Source organism: Cydia strobilella, chromosome 2 (assembly GCF_947568885.1).
Source record: "Cydia strobilella chromosome 2, ilCydStro3.1, whole genome shotgun sequence".
Classification (NCBI taxonomy): domain Eukaryota; kingdom Metazoa; phylum Arthropoda; class Insecta; order Lepidoptera; family Tortricidae; genus Cydia; species Cydia strobilella.
The window spans coordinates 7,093,943-7,115,867 of record NC_086042.1 but is presented as its reverse complement, the minus strand read 5'-3'; the positions used below and the strand labels follow the sequence as shown (position 1 = coordinate 7,115,867).

The 21,925-nt window shown below is 35.5% G+C and overlaps 1 protein-coding gene across 4 annotated transcripts in view; it reads left to right on the top strand.

Moving 5' to 3' along the window:
* Nucleotides 1–21,925, top strand: part of LOC134751195 (homeotic protein antennapedia-like) — a 240,536-nt gene that overhangs the window by 191,468 nt on the left and 27,143 nt on the right. Inside the window, exon 1 of one of the 4 annotated variants that reach the window (XM_063686577.1) lies at nucleotides 3,088–4,109. The exons of the other annotated variants lie outside the window; for them this stretch is intronic. The gene's annotated coding sequence lies outside the window, so the exon portion shown is untranslated. Of the gene's footprint in view, nucleotides 1–3,087; nucleotides 4,110–21,925 lie in introns of those variants that run through there. 4 annotated transcript variants of the gene reach the window in all.

Here is a 21,925-nt window from a genome sequence, read left to right as displayed (position 1 = left end):
CTAACCAAAATGTTGAATCTCATCTAATCAAGATACACATTTTTTGCTGTAATTTTTTTCCAAAAGCTTCCGTTTCGTCGGCATCTTTAATTAACAATGGAGGTTCATAATAAGTTCCGTGACTTTGAGAAATAGGATGGGCACGTCCTTGTTATATGTTAATCCAACTAATTATTACGAGTTAATTATAAAAAACGATATAAATCATTCACATGCCTAAGTAAGTCCTGTTTTAAGTCTCGCGGCTTTCAGCCAAATACAATGACTTAGTCTCGTCTTTATCTAACCTACGAATCCAAAAAACGTGTCAGAAAGAGAGAACTGTCTGTGGGCGCATTCACGAAAAGGGAGGCCGTAATTTGCCTGCACGAAAATTTGATAATAAATCATAATAGTTTTAGACAGATAAGAGGTAAAAAAATAAACCAATTTGGAAAGTGAATTGTAAGGCACAGCGCGCCCGCCGCGGCCTGTTATTAGAGCAATTATGTTATTATGTTAGCCATATCTAATCCGAAAAACTAAATTGGAGTCGGCCGCTGCCGGCGAATGCCCGATAGCTTCAATCATTGACTTGTGGGTCGCACGAAATTCGTTGCGGAAGCAATAAGAAACACGAATAGTCACAAATTATACATAGTTAGACGAACGAAAGAGCGAATTTCTCTCGAAGTCTCGATCAATAAAAAAACGGGCATATTTTCGAGACCCTATTTGCCACGGTTCATAGTTGGGTACAAATTAAAAAGGGTGCTGTGTTGCAGTACATATTTCAAAGTTCACATTTCATAAACAACCCCGCTTTGCCCTTTGATGTCCCTCACTTAACTCATATTTCATTCAATATGACCATAATTGAAGCGGTGCCTCGGGTCACAATTGAATAAAACTCTTATTTCTTCGATAATACAGTTCACAATAATACAAATGGTTATCTACCGATAAGAACACATCATAATACGTGCGATTGCCTCTTTTACAATTTGTATCTTTACCATTCCCACTTTGGTGGCGAAACAGGTTTTCCTTGTGTAAGTTACGGACGTTTTGTGTTTTCATTTCAAAGCGCGTCGGTCCTTTGTGATATCAAAATATCAAATATGAATACCAAATAAGGGTTGGGACAAAAGAAAAACTGACAACTTTTTAATTTATGCGCGAACCAGTACATGAAAACGTAATAATAGGACGTGTTGGTAAATATATTAATGTAATAACTCTCCGAGGGCGTTTTGAAGTCGGCTCGTATTTTTCTAAAATTTCACGGTAGATACATCATTCTGCTGTGGAAAATTGGTAATATCTTCATTATGGATGTCAAGTGGTTTTGAGAGCTTTATTTGTGTGACAATAGCGGAGTACTGAAAGCTGATGAGCTCCGTTGATTTCGTTGAAGACCCGCTTGTTTTGAGACAGATGTGCGTAACGTTCGATAAAAATAGCCTCCTCATAAAACGTTGTAGGTACCTACGGGATTGTTTATACTCCGCTATCGTCTAGTACCTGTTTATTTTTCAATAATTTGAACATCTAGTCTGAGTCTACGACGATTTTATTTTTTATTTATTTTTTTAATAAATGGTGGTATATTTTAAACTTAAATTAGGTTCGCCAAACTTACGTTTAACGGCGAAATGAGGCACTCATTTTCAACGTTAGTACCTTAATCTAAATTATGTACATGATTAACTTATATTACTTACTAAGGTTAAAGGATAAAGACATACAATTAATTTTTATTGATTCCGTAACCCCGTGTTTACAAAATTCTTTGCAATTTTATCATTTTAATTAATGTCTTTTCCCTGATAATGCACTATGGCTGTTTATATTTTTTTTCAATAATTTATTACCTTTGCTATCTCTATACAATTAATCACTGCATTAAAAGTGCATATTTGGGTTCAGAGTAATTAATTACTTTGTCGCTAGATAAATAGTCTATTGCGAGTAATAAATAATAATTGATTTGCCTAATTTATTTGTTGTGGATGTAGGTAACAATGACTTGTTTGGAACAAATATTTCCACTAACAATGTTATTTAAATAAGACGTACTATATTATACATACTATGCGTCTTTAATGATATTACTTACTAGATACGATATTTAACAAGTAAAGCAGATTTTGCGTACATATATGCGGACCTAGTAACATTGAAAGATAAGCGAGCCCAATGCCAGCGGATGAAGTGAACTTGGCAATATAAAAAGATTCCTCATTCTATTGCAACTGACCCACTTATCAGCTGGACTCTTGACCCTGATATCGTCACATGAGCTAAGCTGATACTACGGGTTAAAGATATAAAGGCAATGACTTTTTGAAAACATTTTTCCTGGACTCCAGATAGTGCATAATGAATGGCATTGTACTGTCATATCTACAATTCCGATTCAAGAAAAAATATTAAACAGTTTCTTTTTATGGTTATGCTCGTTAATAAATAAATGTAAGTTAATTATCGATAGCAGTTTATTGATTACTAACGACATTGTCATTTGTTTCAGGTAAGAATACCGCACGTCGCAGAACGAAGCGTGGAATCCGCGGAAATGGAATTCCAAATTCAAATTGCGAATCGTTCGTGTGTGTGTGAAGTGATCGTTTGTTTTGTCACGTGCTCGCCACGCGATTAACGGTTCAATCGCGATTAACATAAAGTCGTACTTCAATTTCGCGCGGCCCCCACGTACCGAGTCGGTTCGAAGTTCGAATAAGCACTGCAACAGTGTGTGTAAGTAAGCGACAGCTGAAAATCAAAGGGAAGTTTTGTGAGTCTTTTTTTGTTTCCATGCTGATGGGTAGTAGTAAATATATGTATATATAGGTAGGTATGAAGCTTTATCACAGTTATTTAAAATATTGGTTACTGTTGTTATCAATCATACGGTACTTTTTCGTGACGATTTTAATAGTCGGCAATTTTTTTCTTATCTATAACTTTAATTAAAATACATATCTACAATAGGTATTTACCAGATTTAATCGTCGAGTCGTAAAGTTACAAGTAGGTACGCAATGAATTGTTAAAAAGGAAGATATTTATATCTTAATTATGATATCAATCTAATTACAACGTTCACAAATGAAATGTTGAATAAGAAATCATTCGTCCGATTTGCATCGCAGAAACGACGGATCTCCGTAGCGTTTCCCGCCCATCCGTAGCTTACATTGCATTCACACGCATTCGGCTAATCTCTCATGTGATCGGCCACATAGGCGCGTGTAGTCGCGTATAACCAGCCATTTTGTAAAACCGATACACACTACGCTCCCTTTTGCAGTTAGGCATCATTTCGTCTGGCCGCGTTAAAAGCACGCTGCATGTTCGCACTCCCACCCGTCCCTACACAGACGCGCGCCGTGTATGATTCATGACGGTGGATGTGTGCGTACGTTCGCGGTCCGCTGGAGCCTGTCAGTGTGTTGGTGTCCATGGCTGCACGTGCACGTGAGCATGTGTGCGAGCCCACTCATGGCAGCGGACTATGACGGCCCGTAGATTTGACAGCTAGCTCAATGCGGGTTCAGACGTTCATTATACATCGGCCGTAATTTTCGTGAAATAATTGACGGCGACAAAGTCGGTTGTCCCCGCGAATTTGCAGTGTTTTGTTTTGACGGTACTTTCGCGCGCAAACTTTGTTTTTGATTAGCTCGGATTTCGCGTTTACCGACTGTTATGTGACATGTGGGAGATCAGTGCATGTAAAAAAAGTTGTCTATTATGTTGCCAATTGGATGCTTTGCGCTTGAGATTAGTCTGCGGGGCAGTATGATTGAAATATCGCCCATTTTCCTTTTCCAACTAGAAAGAATAATTTATGCGAACACTGAAAAACTCAAAAACTATACTCTCTAATGAGATACCGGAAGACAATAAACTAAATCAATTATGTCAAAAAAGAGGTGATATATTTAAACTTTTAAAGCATTTATCTATATATAAAAGTTAACGATGTGTAGTTGATATTGGATATTTTCGGAGCAAACTGTGCCTATTTAGTGGATGAGTGACAAGATTAATAGTGATTCGGTATTTACTTTGGAAATGTGTATTGGTTTTGTAATTCGGAATCCAGTTGGATATTACGTGAATTGGTGAGTGTTTACAAAATTATAAACTATGTATGTACGTTGTTTACGTGATGGTTTTCTACTTTATTAATACTAATATGTATATGTATATTTATTAAGATGTATATTCAATTAATTAATGAGATACAATTCAATGTATTTCTTTATTTAAGTAGATAGAGCCTAATATAGAGCAGGCCGTCACAAATTAGCTAACTTTAACAATGTTCAAAACATAACTAGAGAAATTAATACTTTGTTCATCATAACTTTTTTTATACAATTTATCTGCTCTACATGATTTCGCAGAAGTTCAAAACCTTCCCACAAAACTTTTTTTCTTAATAACACATCTATTTATCTGTCAAACGCGTCGACAGTAAAAAAAGTGGACCAAAATGAAAAATATCCAAACGGAAATATAAAAATGCAAATGAAACAAAACAGCTGTGTCGGTCGAAATATAAAAACTAAGGTGCACACGTCAAAGAGATAAATAGAGACATTTAACACGAATCAGCATATATTTTTGTATATCGGATCTTAAGCAGGTACTTGGTCATTAATCAAAATGGTAGTCGACGAAAGCGGAGATGGATTAAGTTGTTGGTTGTTGGGCCGAGGGTCCGCCTTAGAGAAAGAGACCGCCTTTGCCCATTTTTTGTGTACGTCGTTAGATACCATTTTGTTGCGATTAGACACGGCAGCACGGCTCTATCTAATGCGAGCGATTGTACGATAAGTACTTAACGCAAATCGAAAAATAATAGGGTATTCTCCTACTAGTCAAATCAGTTTCTTTTTTAGAACTTTCAAAACGATTTGCTAATATGGAATTTGAAGTATAAAAAGTAGGTGCTATCTATGTTTTTCTAATAATTATCTGGTGCTTTATTTCATGCATGGTGTGAAATAATTTATTTTAAATACAGTGTAATACCCTATTGTTAGTGCTTTGTGCAATACAAGTAACACCTACGAGCGAAATGGCAATCGAAACACACTGAATGAAAAATGTTGTTTATTTTTATTTTATTTCAGCTTAACTGATTGATAATGATATAAAATAATAGTATTCACAAGTCACCAAAATTTAAAACCATTTTTTTATCATCAATAGTAGCATGAAACAACATCCCTAATGTAAGTACCTGCCACCACCGAATACTTTTCCGAATAGAGAGATAGGGTAGGTGTGTCAGATTTCGTCCACATAGGAGATGCCAACTTTGAAATGCGAAAAAAAAATCTTTATGTACTCGTACTTAAATGTATTTCTCTAAGATTTCTTTAAAAACTTCATAAATCTGATAATTTTTAGTTTTATTATACTTCTAAGTATAAATACGTGCTAACATTTTTACTTAAAATAGCTAGAATAGTTAACAAACTTACCATGGACATTTCCCACCTAAACTTTTTTTCCTTGGTTTTATGACCTCTTAGAGGCACGAGATGCGAAGCTGCAATATTTTGTTTTTAATTCGCTATTACTTGCGAAATATCATTTTTCTCTAGATAGATCTATTGTTTAGACATTAAGGATTGCAATAAGTCCAAAATTGTGCGGTAAGGTTGGTATATATATATGTACTCAAATTATACGCAATTCAAATATAAAAAAATACCGTCCGTCAGTCAAGTGGACGGAAACTAGCACTGTACGGTATCTAGCACACTAACCCTATATCTCGACAGTTCACATTCAAAAGTATATGCAACAGTTTAATTGTTTTATATATAGAGACGTACATATTTCATTTTGTTAAGCTATCAGAGAATGGTAGATAGGTAAGTACTTTTAACGCAAAGTTACGCTACTTTTCATGCTGTTTGTACATACTTATTATTAAAATCTAAACAATATACTAGATTTATTTTTGAGTTAAAATTAAATGACGAATGAAATAGGATTCCGTTAATTTTTATGCCCCGCAATGTAAAACGAATAAGAGGCTCATTAGTTTATCGTTTTATTGCTAGCTTCATACCCAGCATGAGGTCGACATATTTATACTTACTCCACTCATAACTTCAACTAGAAAAGTTCCCATTATTATTCACCGTGCTTGTAAATTTACATACACATAAAAACTAGTTTAGTCATGTTTATGAGTAATCCTACTTAATTTGCTCCTTGTTCTCTATGTAAACCTTTCACGTAATATTATACTGTTAAAGAATTAACCAATACAATTTGAAAATTGCAATTTCTTTCATTTATAATGCCGATTAAAAAAATCTGCTATCGAATCAGAATTAAAAAAATATAATACAAAATATATATTTATAACATCAATTTCAGAAATAACATGTAAATTTAACCAAACAATTAGTGTTAATATGGCTAAATTAATCAATTAAACAAGAATGTATAATTAACATATTTTAATTGTACCAATTTGATAGCAAATTATGAATTGCTGCTGTATAAAAATAACTAAGTAGGTAATTGGAAAACAAAAAATACGAGTTGTAGAAACACTTCTGGAAATAAGATTCGACGTTTTAAATTAACCGGTTTTATTCTCGAATTAGCTTTGTTTTTGCTTAAAAGTAGTAATTATTCATAGACTATGTGGAAGATTTTTATACTGCACTGGTAGACTAGGTAATAAAAACCGGCCAAGTGCGAGTCGGACTCGTGCACGAAGGGTTCCGTACCATTACGGAAAAAAACAGCAAAAAAAACACGTTTGTTGTATGGGAGCCCCATTTAAATATTTATATTATTCTGTTTTTAGTATTTGTTGTTATAGCGGCAACAGAATCTGTGAAAATTTCAACTGTCTAGCTATCACGGTTCATGAGATACAGCCTGGTGACAGACAGACAGACGGACAGACGGAAGGACAGACGGACAGCGGAGTCTTAGTAATAGGGTCCCGTTTTTACCCTTTGGGTACGGAAACCTAAAAACAATTGAAGATAGTTTTAGCCTGGAACAGAATTGTAACATATAGGTATATAAATGCTTATGTCACTCGGTCGGATTAGAAGCAATAATGTAGTCATTGTTACTGCCTAATTTAATGTTGGGAATCGTGTTTTCCACATGTTTCGGTATGTTATTGTGTGTGAGACCGCTTGAGTTATTTTAATTTTGAGTTATTATTTCGTTACATCAAAAAGGTTTATTTAAACTAGTTAGTTACGAACTGAAATAGATAACATACTCTTAAGGAACACACACTAAGTACAATAAAGGAAAAGTGAGTGAGTGAGTGAGTGAGTGAGTGAGTAGTTAGTTACGGTTTATAAACAACCATCAAGACATTCCTTAATTAGTCGCTCTTTTTATTCTTATTTATTTTTAGGGTTACGTACCTCAAAAGGAAAAAAAGGAACCCTTATAGGATCACTTCGTTGTCCGTCCGCCCGTCTGTCCGTCTGTCCGTCTGTCCGTCTGTCCGTCTGTCCATCTGTCCGTCTGTCCGTCTGTCCTTCTGGCCGTCTGTCCGTCTGTCTGTCAAGACCCTTTATCTCGGGAACGCGTGGAGGTATCGAGTTGATATTTAAACCATATTATACTCAGGTCTACGGTCCCTTGAAGCTGTTAAAAAATCAAACTTCTAAGTTAAGATATGTTAAGATTAAAAATATACGGCCGTTTATGCGTTTAAAAAACGTATATTTCGACACTCTCATGGGAATCAAAATTTATAGGGTACTTCCCGTTGATCTATAAAATTTAAGAAGTAATATCGTCTTACACTACAAGGACAAGGAAAAATCTCAAAACTATCTAATTAACAAAAATAAAATTAAAATAAAAAAATAAAAAATGTTAAATTCTTACGGAACCCTCGGTGGGCGAGTCCGACTCGCACTTATCTGGTTTTTTTACTTGAGATAACGCTCTGAAACAGATACGAAATCAGCTATGTATCACTTAGGTATATGACAGTTTCACTATTAATAATAAAAATATTCGTCAAAGTAATTGCACTCATTTAATTACATCAGTATTTTCCACAGCTGTTATCTCATATTCTCGCATTAATTACAACTTACGTCATAAATAAATTAAAGCGCGCTATTGAAATTCATAATTAAAATCTACATTAAGTACAATAATAAACAGCCAAAAAGTTTTACGCAACACTGGCAGCAATCTGCTCTACGCTCATGAAAAAAAATTAAGCTGTCAAAACTAGCTCCATAAATTGATCCAAATACATGGTCATGAAATTTTTAAAACGAGATAAAGATAGTGGCTATTATTATAACGGTCCCTTTCACCGCTATCTAGCTGACCATCTGATGAACTGTTTTTAAAGCGAATGTACAAGAGTTTAATGCGCAGCGGAGATATTCGGTGATGTGATAATACTCCGTGACCGAGTGCACGACTTTCTAGGAGTTGCGTTCGGCCGGCGTTTTTCTTTCTTTTATTCAAATTTGGAACGGTCTGCCCTTTAAGTATGGTAATAAAGCGAGCGGTTTGTTGGCGATCTCAGCCACGCGATAGATCGATGAAACTTAGATAAAAATAATTGTTTACGGCCAGTCGTTGAATATACAAATGTACCTTTTAAAAACGATTTATACAAGCTATCTAATAGGTAGTTCGTCAACACCTAGGTGTTGTCGCAATCGGTTCAGGTATTTTGGTATATACGAATATGACGTCTGGGGGCCTAGCCAAAATGACAAACGTTGATCGAAAACACCAATCGAAACTTAAGTAGGATACGCTCATGCGTTTTGTACAAAAACTTCCCATGTCTGGTAGACATTTTACATGTATTATAACTAGTTATTTTCAATTATTGCTTGCCTATTTCTCTACTTGCATAGCATAATAAATATATATAATAGTTGACAAAAACATTTACGAGTTCTTCTGCATCTGTTTGATGACGACACCTTTCAACGAATTAATTATTTTCTGTTTCCCACAATCAAGTTAATTGCTTATAAAACACCAACCAATTCGTCACGAGTATTGTCATAACCTCTCAACGCTCTAAACGTCAGCGTCACCGAGACGCCCACCACCTCGGCAACTTTAATTTAATATCATTTGTTCTTGTCTGCTCCCACCGACTAAACTGGTATCTCATTAAATATTTTAATTAACTTTCCAGTCATGTTATATGTCAAAAGTATAAATATGTCCCTCTGGAGGCTGAAGTATGTGGAGAATAATAGAATAGCAACTGTTTTTAATGCCACTATCCGTTATTGCTTGTTTTCATTTCACCGATTGATAGCCCTGTTCCAAATTTAGAACGTTTTATTAAAATTTAATATTACAAAACGTATATTTAAATGTTGTGGTTGTCTTAAAAATGTAAAAACACATGAGTATGCTTTCAAGATCATAATAGAATCAGACCACCTTCGACCTCTTGTGGGTGGCCGAACGATAATGATGATCGACATAGCGAAATGTTCAGATTTGTTAGTCAAATGTTTTAACAAAACGACAAAATTTAAACATAAACGACTACTCGTAATGGTTACCGATACGATACAATAAAAAAAGGATAAGGATTTGGTAGGTCAATGTATTTTTTTTTTCTACTTTGTCTTACAGTATTTTTCAAACACGAAGGGAACGGTGACAGGAGTCATCAACATACTATTTAGAATCTTTAAACGCCAAATCTTCTAGAATTGTGTTAAGCTGACACCTGTCACCTTACTCTGCGTGATTGAAAAATACTATAACTGCTCACGTGCTTAAAAGTTACACCAAAAAATATGGATAAACTATAGCATCAAAAACATAGGCACGAGGCCATAAAAGCTAAAAAAATGGTATAAAACAAAAGTAATCGCTACATTGATAAATTAGTGCGAAATAAAGATAATCACATGCGAATTGGCGGTTTGACATGCGAACTTTATGTTATTAATGTGTATTATAGGTTGTTGAGAATTTGCGAAATTATCGGGCGGCTTGAATATTTATCATGCGCAGGCTCGGAATTAGGATGTGATGACCCTAGCGGCGATCGGGTTTTGTTAACCAATCAATCGATTGTGAGATAAGAGCTTTTTTGTTGCGGTTTATTGTAGGGCTGCCACTTAACATTTATTAAGTATTTTATTGCTCAGACTATTAATACATAAACAGGTGCTTCGCTACGAGTATACGTTTTAAGATGGAAAAGCACTATCGTTACCTACCTCTCGTATATAAAAAATGTTTTAAATATCGTTCTCAGGCAAAGAAGCAGATTATCAGTAAGTCGATACCTATTTAAATCCACACTATTTCCATCTGAATCGTATTTCGTACATTGACCAATTACTAGCTAAGATTGAAATCGATATACCTATTGGTAAGATTCCCAAACCAATTATTATCTAGCCTAAACCTATTGTAGAGGTCGCCCGCGGCGTTTCGTATGTAATTTTTTCTTTTTTATCGATCGCAGCTGATTGCGGCCGATTTGTACCGGCCAGTGATGTGTGCATGATTTATATCCTAATAAAAATTGGGATCCATATCAAATTGGCTGTTCGAGGAAAATGGCCGGGTTTTTTTTAAAGAACTTCCATTGTAGCAAATTCTTCCCTTTTTATTTTTGACGTGAAAATGTATCGAAAACTGTATGATGCGGTCGCTTATACCTTAATTGCCACTAAGGAGCTCGCCTGCGATCTTCCGATAATAAAACGTCATTCTTTTAAAATCTTATACTTTCGTGACGCTATCATGACTTACAATACGATATATACAGAAATAAATGTCACATCGTATGCTACATTTTTTTTACTAGTCATGACTTTCTCTTCGTCTTCTTTCTAACCTGCCTTTGAAGACGCACCTGGTTCTCCTTAAGATTCAGGAAATGTTAACTTTAACAGTTTTAGCACCGGAGGTAAAATAGTTACCAACATAATAACTCTTAATAACTTAAATAGTTCGCTTCATAGTTTTCTAAGCATGAACGAGAACCTATACTTAATCAGAACAATATAAAAGGGTCAAAAACATTTAAAAAAAAGTGTCACTTCCGTGGACAATAAAATAAAAGTGAAACGACTGGTACACATAAGTATATCGCGTTTTTCTTATTTGAGTCTCAAGTACTTACCTACTGTAAAAACGTGTACCCACCTATTCCATCTGTAAGGGTGCAGCGTAAAGTTAGCTTTAGATTCCCTTAACTTTGCGATGCCTACAGGAAAGACGGGAACGAGTTAATCATACTATAAAATGTGTACACTTATTTATGACTATTTTTTTAACTTCGAAATGCCGCCCCTTGGTCAGTGTAACTTTTAAAATAATCTCACTTTTCAAATAAATAATAAAACCCCCGTATCGCTTTTACCCGCAGCTGAAATATATTTTCGCTTATTCTAGTTTTTCTAATGAACCCTGATTTTCAGGGTAGATCGGCAGTATGAATAATGTACTAGTGGGGGCGGGCGAATAAACAAGGTCACGATAATGTCGTCATTGCATAGCTACGTTGAATGTCAGCACCTTTATCTGTATCATATATTTTTATAATCCTTTTGACCTTCTTGCCAGTTTATTTTTTGAGTCACATTTATTGTATAAAGCATTTAAATAAATGATCTCTTTGGGGAGGTGCTAAAGTTTAGCATTTGATAGTTCTGAATTACTAAATTCTTAATAGGTCAATTAAGAAATGTACTGTAAGTACCAATGCTTTAACGATATCGACACACCTTAAGTAAACTTTTTTTAAATAGCTTTCTATATCGTAATGCATGCCTAATAATGGCAGCTACGTCCTACGATATCCTAAAAAGAACTTTTAAGGCTTCCGTACCCAAAGGGTATCTGTCCGTCTGTCTGTATGTCCGTTTGTCTGTCACCAGGCTGTATCTCATCAACCGTGATAGCTAGACAGTTGAAATTTTCACAGATGATGTATTTCTGTTGCCGCTATAACAACAAATACTAAAAAGTACGGAACCCTCGGGGGGCGAGTCCGACTCGCACTTGTCCGGTTTATTTTATTTGTTAAATTGACATTTACGGGTTTTTAAAAATCGTGTTATTTAACATTTCTTATGCCAATCGAACTTATTTTTAACAAGAGTCAAAAGCATCTTAGAGACCAACCAAGGGTAGTGTTGCAAAACCCATAAAGCTTCTATTTCGGTGTTTAGGCGCTTAATTTCATATCAAGGGTAAAAATTGTAATAAAAATAAATATTTTAGGACAGTTTTACACAGATCGATCTAGTCTAACAGTAGGTAAGCTCGATAAGGCTGATGACGATATATGTAATTCAATTCAATTATCAATTATTTATTTAATTCGAATCATTTTGATCCATATAGTGTTAGTAAGTACAACAAAACTTAAAATGAAATAAGGTTAGTGACATGCAATTACAATTCACAAAACACACACATAAATTATAAAATAAAATACAATAACAGCTAGAATAAAATCTAGGCACTCTAGATGCACCATTTCTCAACATCTGTTGCGGCCACGTGTAGACTGTTCCAGTGTTTGAGTAATGGTGCATCCATCTTACCTGCTAACGTTTTCAGGATACTATTGTTACTGCCACACAGTCTCCGCATAAGTGACGCCGATCTGTTGCGTATAATCGCAAAAAAGTCGTCCGTGTGCGCCTCCGCGAACATTCCGGACGCACTACAGTAATATATCGTTTATATTATTAGAAAACATCCATAACTCAGAAACAAATATTTGTTACATCATCATCATTAGACCTTGTGCATCTTTACAGATGATTTAAGCAGCATCTATGAATTGTGTTATCTAGTGACAGCGTGGCTCGTGGCTATAAAACCCGATCCTTGAACGGCACAATCGTCCACATTAATGACAAAAAAAACGTTGAGGGTCCACACCGAGGCGACCCTCATCGCGCATGTGTCTTATTGCCCGTTTTCGGGCTAAGTCTTGAAACCAGGACCTATCATTGGTTTCGCGACCTCTTAACAGGCTGTTCTGACAGGTTGTCCACTCAGCCCGGTCTGTTGCTAGGTCTTCCCATGAGTCGCAGTTGATGTTAAACGCAACCATGTCGCGTTTTACGCAGTCTGCCCATAAATGCCCATACCAGGATTCGAACCCGGACCTCCTGCTTCCAAAGCCACTGTCGACTAGGCTAGGAGGTCATCAAATAAACCTTCAACTAGTTTTCTAATTACCAAATACATACTAAACCTTGTATTAATTTCAAGGTATGTATGTATATCTTGGCATAGTTGTCTGGCGCGAGACAACTGTCCAAACAATGCGTTAATCGCGGTTATAGATTGTTTGTTTTGTTCATTCGTTGTTGTACTGCACTGTTCTTGATTAAGCATATTCGTAATTAGTTTTTATACTTTATTGCTATTTAAACAATTATCGTTATTAGTTTACAGTTCTTGACATTTAAAGAAGGAGTAAAATTGAAATGTCAGGCAATAGACTGCCTGCTTCTGACTTTTTCAAATTTTAGAGTTTTGTAGTATTAATAATTAAAGTTACCAGTTAAAGTAGCCATAGAAGTAAGTTAGCTGATTCATCTGTTATCTACAGATATTATTTTCAAGAGAAAACCCTAGTAAAAATCCTACTTAATTTACAAGAGAAGCATTGTTACTACTCTTGTAATTTAAGTAGGAAAGAAGGACTTTGAGACCTAAATCGTTGCTAACGTTTCTATCCATGCAGTTCCCGGCTGCTTGTTGTCAGCAATAACTTCTTGATTTCAAACCAGGAATTATCAAAAATAAAACCAGCAAGTGTGTGATATATTGTGACCTGCAGTCTTAAATCTAGAACTAAATTCTAGAAATGTTATGTCTTAAACGATGCGATATTCAAGAAGATGTTCTTTTCAATCACTTACTGGCAAGAAAAAGTCGTTGCTAAGTAGGTAGCTACCGGCTTTCCATAATTCCTTGAATGAAAACATGGAACTGAGAAAAAATATTTAAATGTTTGGCAGGAAGAAGGCGTAGCTTTAGTGATGCGATGTGCCATGCTGCGAGGTGTTCCCGCGCTAAGTGTATGTATTGTGAACTACTTAAGTCTAGATTCTAGACAAATTCTCATTTGAACGATGGGATAATATTCAGTTTAATTTCGATTCAGCTCTTTCAATCACTGACTGGCAAGAAAAACTCGTTGCTAAAGTAGCTACCGGCTTTCCATCGTCAGCAATAACTCCTTGAATTTAAACGTGGAATCAAGAAAAAAATATTTAAATGCTGGCAGGCAAGCAAGAGGCGTAGCTAGTGATGTGATGTGCCATGCTGCTAGGTGTTCCCGCGCTAAGTGCGCTGTGGCACGCAACGCACGCTCCGCCCATCGGCACGCTTGCTAACGCTTTTTAGCGCTATAACGCTGTTTTTAATGTTATTATTGGTCGCATTTCAAGAATAATGAATAATTTATTTTATGTCAGCTTGGATTAGAACATCGTGTAGTTGTGTCAAGTTTGATTGTTTGTGTCATCTTAATCGGTGCGGTGTTATACATCAGTCACATCACTAAGTCCAGACGCATTTACCAAATTCATAACTTCAATTCAAAATGTTATTAAAAATATATGTAATGGTCATATTCCTAGATTTTTTTGCTTCCAATATAACATTTAAAACTCGCATTTTGAACACATATTAAAACATATAAAACAACGGACAAGTGGGAGTTGGTCTCGCCCACCGAGGGTTCCGTACTTTTTAGTAAGTATTTGTTGTTATAGTGGCAACAGAAATACATCATCTGTGAAAATTTCAACTGTAGATATCACGGTTCATGAGATACAGCCTGGTGACAGACAGACGAACAGTGGAGTACCGTTTTTACCCTTTGGGTAAGGAACCCTGAAAATAACAGTATAATAGATAACAGCAACTTTAAATTGTACCTACACTTAAGGCAGTCATAGTACTGAATATACTTACAAATTTTTTGTTTTACTAATAGATACTCATAAATAGTTTCGCACTTCTAATATCAATCCTGACTTTGTCTCAAATCAGCACCTATCAGTTATCACCCGTCAATTGTCTTAACAGATATAGTTCAAGTGCAAGCTAGCTGATATACGGCGGCCATTGCACGGCCTATTATGAGACCGTGACGTCACCGCCCCGCCCACCTCCCGCTTCAATCAAACGGGGAACCCTCGTCATGCCCCCACCCCACGTTCCGCTCTACTGACTCCGCATTTTTTCTCATAATAATAACGTCGGAAAAAATCGCACAAAAAATCTCGACAGACGAACATCCCATCCCTATCGGCCGGTCCTTTTTGGATCGATCGACGGAATTCCAAATTTAAATTTTAGGGCGAATGGATTATTGGCTAGTCACGTTTCGTCGTTGAATTAATTAAAATATGTTTAGAATTAAAATTCATGTAAGATTATGTATCTACAATTTATTTTTTAACTAGGTACAGTCTGTAGTACTTTATTGGGTTTATTTTATTACATAACCTATTCTGTTTAAGTACAAAATAGGAGTAGGCAATTCTTCTTCATTCCACCACCTAAACATACCAAAGAAATATTCTAACAAGGTAGCAGGACTACTAGTCTAATACAAATAACGTTTTAAAAAGATTTTTCCCAATTAGAAAAAATATCTCGAAAACATTGGGCATTCAATATTTTGAAGCTAAACGAATTCAGTATTTTCTTAATACAAATTATTAATTTACGTGTTGAAATATTTAAACAAATGAACGAAATTAACAATAATGGAAGGTCACGATGATCACAGGTGTTGCAAGACAATGGGAAGCAAATATTCTTATTAGATAGAGTCGAATTTCATTGAATTAGTTCATTTTAATTAGTACGCAAATTCTTATAAGAACAGAATTAAATAAGACAAATCAGCGTCATATTAATGCATGAGAAATGTTAAAATATAATTATTTGTTTCATTACCTTTCTTGAATATTTTTTTAGAGATCTTAAAATAGCCTTTTTCTTGAAAACTGTTTGACTTATTAATGCCATCTAGTATAAAGTAGCAGCGCGTGAGTCATTTACAAAGCTACTTAGTTTAACTACTCACCGACAGAGGTCAGCAGCGCGCGAGTTTTAAAAGTTTCGTAAACTACTTTTCATTTAGTTCGTCAAGCACGTCAGAGATGGTGCTGGTATCAAAATTCATATGGCATTGTACTTCTATTGAAGTTTGATTTATTATATGTATTTTAAAAAAGCTTGCTGATTTTTATGACGATTATTCTATTTATGTATAGTTTTGATGATAGTTGATAGTTAAATATTGGCCGAAGGTAATAAAGTCTTGTCTGGACAGCCTATTTAAATATTCTGAATATATTTTTCTCGATGTTTAGGAATTTACCTTGTAAGTACCTGCTTACTTTTTTCAAATGTATGTATCGGAGCGCTGTTTGAATGAATTATTTTATTTATAGGAAAATTACAAATTTTAAAGGGAATGATATGTTGATATACTATTAGTTATTTACGATACAAGTGCGGAAAAGAGGAAATTCGAAACGAGTGGCGATAAATTAAAACATGACCGCAGGGAGTGTTTTAAATCGACACTAGTTGCCAATTACCTATTCGCACGTGTACCGTATAACGTTTTACAGCACATATGGTGCTACTTTCTCGCACTAGTGCGTAATAGAGCACTTTTCGTGCATATGTCGAAAGTTTAAAGGGTCATATGTACTGTAAAACGTACGATACACGTGCGAATAGGTAATTCGCAACTAGTGTCGATATAAAACACTCCCTGCGGTCGTGTTTTAATTTATCGCCACTTGTTTCGAATTTCCTCTTTTCCGCACTTGTATCGTAAATAACTATTACAGTACATACAGCCCTTTAAACTTTCGACATATGCACGAAAAGTGCTCTTTACGCACTAGTGCGAGAAAGTAGCACCATTAGTACTGTAATAGTTATTTACGACACAAGTGCGGAAAAGAGGAAATTCGAAACGAGTGGCGATAAATTAAAACACGACCGCAGGGAGTGTTTTAAATCGACACGAGTTGCGAATTACCTTTTCGCACGTGTATCGTACAACATTTTACAGTACATATGGCCCTTTAAACTTTCGACATATGCACGAAAAGTGCTCATTCCCGCACTAGTGCGAAAAAGTAGCACTATATGTACTGTAATAGTAGATTGTTAACCAAGGGATGAAAGGCACCCATTTCTGCCGAGGTTGTTTGGCGCTCGAACGCAGTGAGAGCGCCAATAGCCCGAGGCTGAAATGATGCCTTTCACCCGAGTTAAACACTCTACTTTTCATTTCGAATACGAGGTAAGTAAAATGCATGTGTTATTTTAAAAACATGACTAAGTATACATTTTTATAGTATTTCTTGAGGGTACTTTCAAATAACAATTTAGGCAAAAGTATCGTTATTTATGGAATATGGATATTTATATCAGAATGGAAATTTTATAACTAATTCATTTAAACCCAAAATTTCAATTGCTTATTGTGAAAAAATAGAAAAAATCGTACTTGGAACGTAAAATGCTCTAGTGCAGACACGTATCATTTTCTGCACACCTTTTAGAACAACAATGACCCTCTTTCAGAGCATGAGAAATGAAAAATATTTTGTAGCGTTACAGATTTAAATCTGGTTACGTACTTTTTTTATCCCCATTTTAGTTGTGCCAGAAATACATACATACGTAGTGCATAATTATTTTCCATCGTATTTTTACGAAAACGTACGAACGTGTCTTGCTATTTCAGTCAGTCTCTGTACAAAAATACTGAGGTTGACTGAACTAGTATGACAAAATACGAACGTTTCCGAGAAAAAATGTACGATGGAAAACAATTATGCACTACATCCTGTACTTACTTCTTCCCATTATACCGAAATACGTAGTGCCAAGAAGAACTACCCTACAATAATTCAAAGCCCATTTATAATTCGAAATCACGCCAAATTCTAATCAAGTTATTGATAAAACCGTGTGTTTACGCGAAAATTTAAATTCCATAATCGCGAAGCTTAACCCTTCTCAGTTTGTGACAGTGTCTAAATTAATAGTGCGTGAAGGGCCGCGCAGCTATTTGGCTGTGTGACCTTAAGGGCGATTTAATAATAAGATTTATGGCTGTTAATACCAGAATACCTGAAACTTGTTTTCTGTCGACCTATTTCTAATTTGCTGCCCACGTTATACGATATCATCAAGAAGATTGGGCTTAACTTGATACCTATATACCTATTGCTGGCGTTATTGATAAACACGCTACAAGCTTAAATTTAATTTGCTATTAATCGTTTGTCTTATTCTGTCATGTTGACTTCTGTATTTGTAAGGTGTAGTTGTAAGGTATACCTACTCATCATTCGCTTGCCCTTGTCCCATTCACTTGGGGTCGGCGCAGCATGTCTTTTTCTTCCATACCTCTCTGTCACCCGTTATCTCATCATTCACTCGCGTTCGTTTCATATCACCTCTCACACAGTCCATCCACCTTTTCCTCGGTTTTCCTCTCCTCGTACCTCCCTCCACATTCATTCTTAATACCTTTCTCGTCACATGACTTTCATCCCTCCTCATCACATGCCCGTAAGGTAAGGTATACCTACTATAAAACATAAATTAATGAATTGAAGCTTGGAGAGTTATATGATTAAGAAGTTTTAAGTTTAAATGTCATGGACAGATTACAGTGTCGGTCTAAAAGTTGATGCGCCCAGGAACCGTTGGCCTAATTTAATAAAATGTGTCATATTTCGATCTGAATTGAGTATTTTAAAACAAAATTCGATTTTGCAATGAGTAACAGAAAAAAAATAGCGATATGATATGTGACTTAAATTATTAGCAAATAGAGCACACAAACGAAATTTCTTTCCCAAAATCCATTTTAAAAATATAGAAACGCTATCAAACCTCAACGGAAGCTGTCCGTGAGTGAGTTAATTTACGCGCTGGGCAAGCGGGCGGTATCTGTGGACTTCCGGTCTGGCGCCGGAAGTGAACGATGAAAACCGTTCATCATCGTTCGGTCGCCACGCTTCCACTGAACTAAGAACTTATTGAGCTTTTGACAATTGAAACGGTGTAAGGACGTTTCATTTTAGATTATGTGCATGCGATGTTTGGTCACTTTCGTTACGTAGCATGTAAAATTGTGGCAGGAATCGGCTCGCGTACAATTTAATTCATTTAAATTTGGAATTTGATTAATTAAAATAAAATCGAAATTCCTTTAACTCAAAAATGACGTATGCCACTTGACAGGTTATATCAAAGTATTTTTTCATGGTGCCAATGGAGCCTATTTGGGAAAGAGCTGCGAGCTGCGACACGAATACTTGGCCAGATTATTAGGTCCTAAATATGGCCCGTGTAAAAATAAGCAAATTACATTAGGATAGGTATTTTAATAGTAACTATGCGTTCAAAACACGTTATTATATTCTGTTGTTAAATTTTATGTTAATTTACTGAAACTTGTTTTTTTGCTTAACTAATTATGTTAAAATCTTAAACGATTTTTAAAATGGACAGTTCTGTACGAAAAACATCCACAGTCGAGTTATAGATTTAAATATTTAATTGTTATTTACGATACAAATACGAAAAATAGGAAATTCGTAACGAGTGGCGAATTTTAAAACACGACCGAAGGCAGAAGGGGTTAGAGAGGGGAAGGGAAGGGAAGGGAGGGAGAGAGGGGGTGTTAAATCGACACGAGTTGCGAATTGCCTATTCGCACGTGCATAGTACAACGTTATACAGTACATATGATGGCCCTTTAAATTTTCGACGTAGTTACGTAATGTGTTTATTATAGCACCCGGTGTTGAAATGTAGCACCAGATGTACGTAAAACCATTTTACTTACTTGCTGTAGCTTACAAAATTATTAAAATTCTCCAATTGAGCATTTTTTTGCCATTTTTTTATGTTACCTTTTTTGCAACTTTTGTGTTATTTCTACTCAGAATCACGAGCTCTTTCGATCCTAATGGGATAAAAAAATGTCCCAAGGTTTTTTCCTATTGTGTTACCATTTCCCCATATGCTCTGTATGGCGGTAACAAAAAGGAAAGTTTGAAAAATATATGGAAATTTTGGGACACTTTTTTTCTTCTATAAGGATGAAAAGGGCTCGTGATCCTGACTAGAAATAACACATAAGTGGCAAAAAAGGTAACATAAAAAAATGGCTAAAAAAAGAAACGCTAATTTTAAACGACTTAAAAAAAGATTAGTTTTTAATTCGTTGGCGTCATTTTTAGGGTTCCGTACCCAAAGGGTAAAGACGGGACCCTATTACTAAGATTCCGCTGTCCGTCCGTCCGTCCGTCTGTCACCAGGCTGTATCTCATGAACCGTGATAGCTAGACAGTTGAAATGTTCATAGATGATGTATTTCTGTTGCCGCTATAACAACAAATACTAAACTTGTCCGGTTTTTTATTTTATTGTTTGGTGTCTGGACCTTGTAAAACTAATAAAATAACTAATTCTTTTTAAACTATTTAGGATATTAAGTATATAAATTAAATATATGTATACTTGAATTATTAGGTACTTACCTACCTTATGTCTTACTTTAATAGTGATTGAAATGTCGATAAATTTAAAGCACTTCATAATTTTTACAAACCCAAATTACATGTATTCCTACAATACAATAAATAGAAATAAAAACAAAACTCCCAACAGTTACCCAAGAGAAAGCAAACGTGCGTAGGGTTGTGCCGGCATAGCCATTCAGAAAGCGTTCCGAATTATTCAATGGAGCGGGAGCAGTCCACGATCGGAATTTTAATCGACTTTTAGATGCTCTGCCTTCCTGTTTCAACTTTCACCTTCTCCTTAAAGGGTTGAAGTATTTGTTTAAATCACATCCGTCGCCTAAATATAAATGTCTAAATTAATCCTTCTTTGCATATTTGCTGAGCTTGATAATTATAAGTAGATTTGTATTTGTGTTTCTAACAAGATCTAATCGTAACTGAATTCTTATAAAGTCACATTAAATCCTACCGATATATAAAAAAAAAATTGATCATGATCATGGTTTATTCATTCTGTCACAAACAAATGTTCCAAAAACAATATTTCGACTAAAAAAAAACAATACGCCTCTAGTATTATCTGTGACGCGGCTCAAACTTAACCAACGAGCTTTTAAGCTCACTTCGAGACACACAACGCGGCATAGTTAACTAAACGATGCTACCTGCATATCGAAAGAGTTCTTATTAAATACCACAGATGGAGCCTCTCAAAAGTTAAGCCTTTTTATAACAGATGGCGCTATAATCAAAGCTTTTCGAGAACCTGTAATTTCATTAAAATGATCATTAGGGTAAATTAGTGATTATTAGTGAAGTTGCTTAGTTATTAATTAATTCGTGTATTTTTAGTAGCTCAATGCAATAGCTTAGCTTGTCAAATAAACGTAGAACTATCTAAATAACTTTCAAAGCCTCGTATGACGTTTCTTCGTGAGCTTAAAAATTTAAACTCTAACAGTAAGTGACAGGGTTGTAATTTGCTTGTCACAAATTGGTGCGATGCGAGGATATCCCCGATACTGTCCGCGCATCCTATTGTTCGAACGTATGCAAGCGATGTTAGAATGCTGCAATTACAAAGGTGTCGGTGTCCGTAGGGCCATAAATCAGCTCCGCACGATATAACAATTAGCTGGTATGATAGCAATGTTAATTAAACGAATATGATTCGGGCGCCGGCCTGGCGGATAAACTACCATGCAAATTTGTAGGAGAGGCCTGCTTAGGAGAAGCTAGCCATGTCGCCAAATTGAGAACTACCAGGTTTGAAATTGTGGTGGCGATTAACAAAGTAAGCAAGACCTAAAAAGGTGCCTAACATGATGCGTCTTACTTGTATGGGTGCTCTAGTC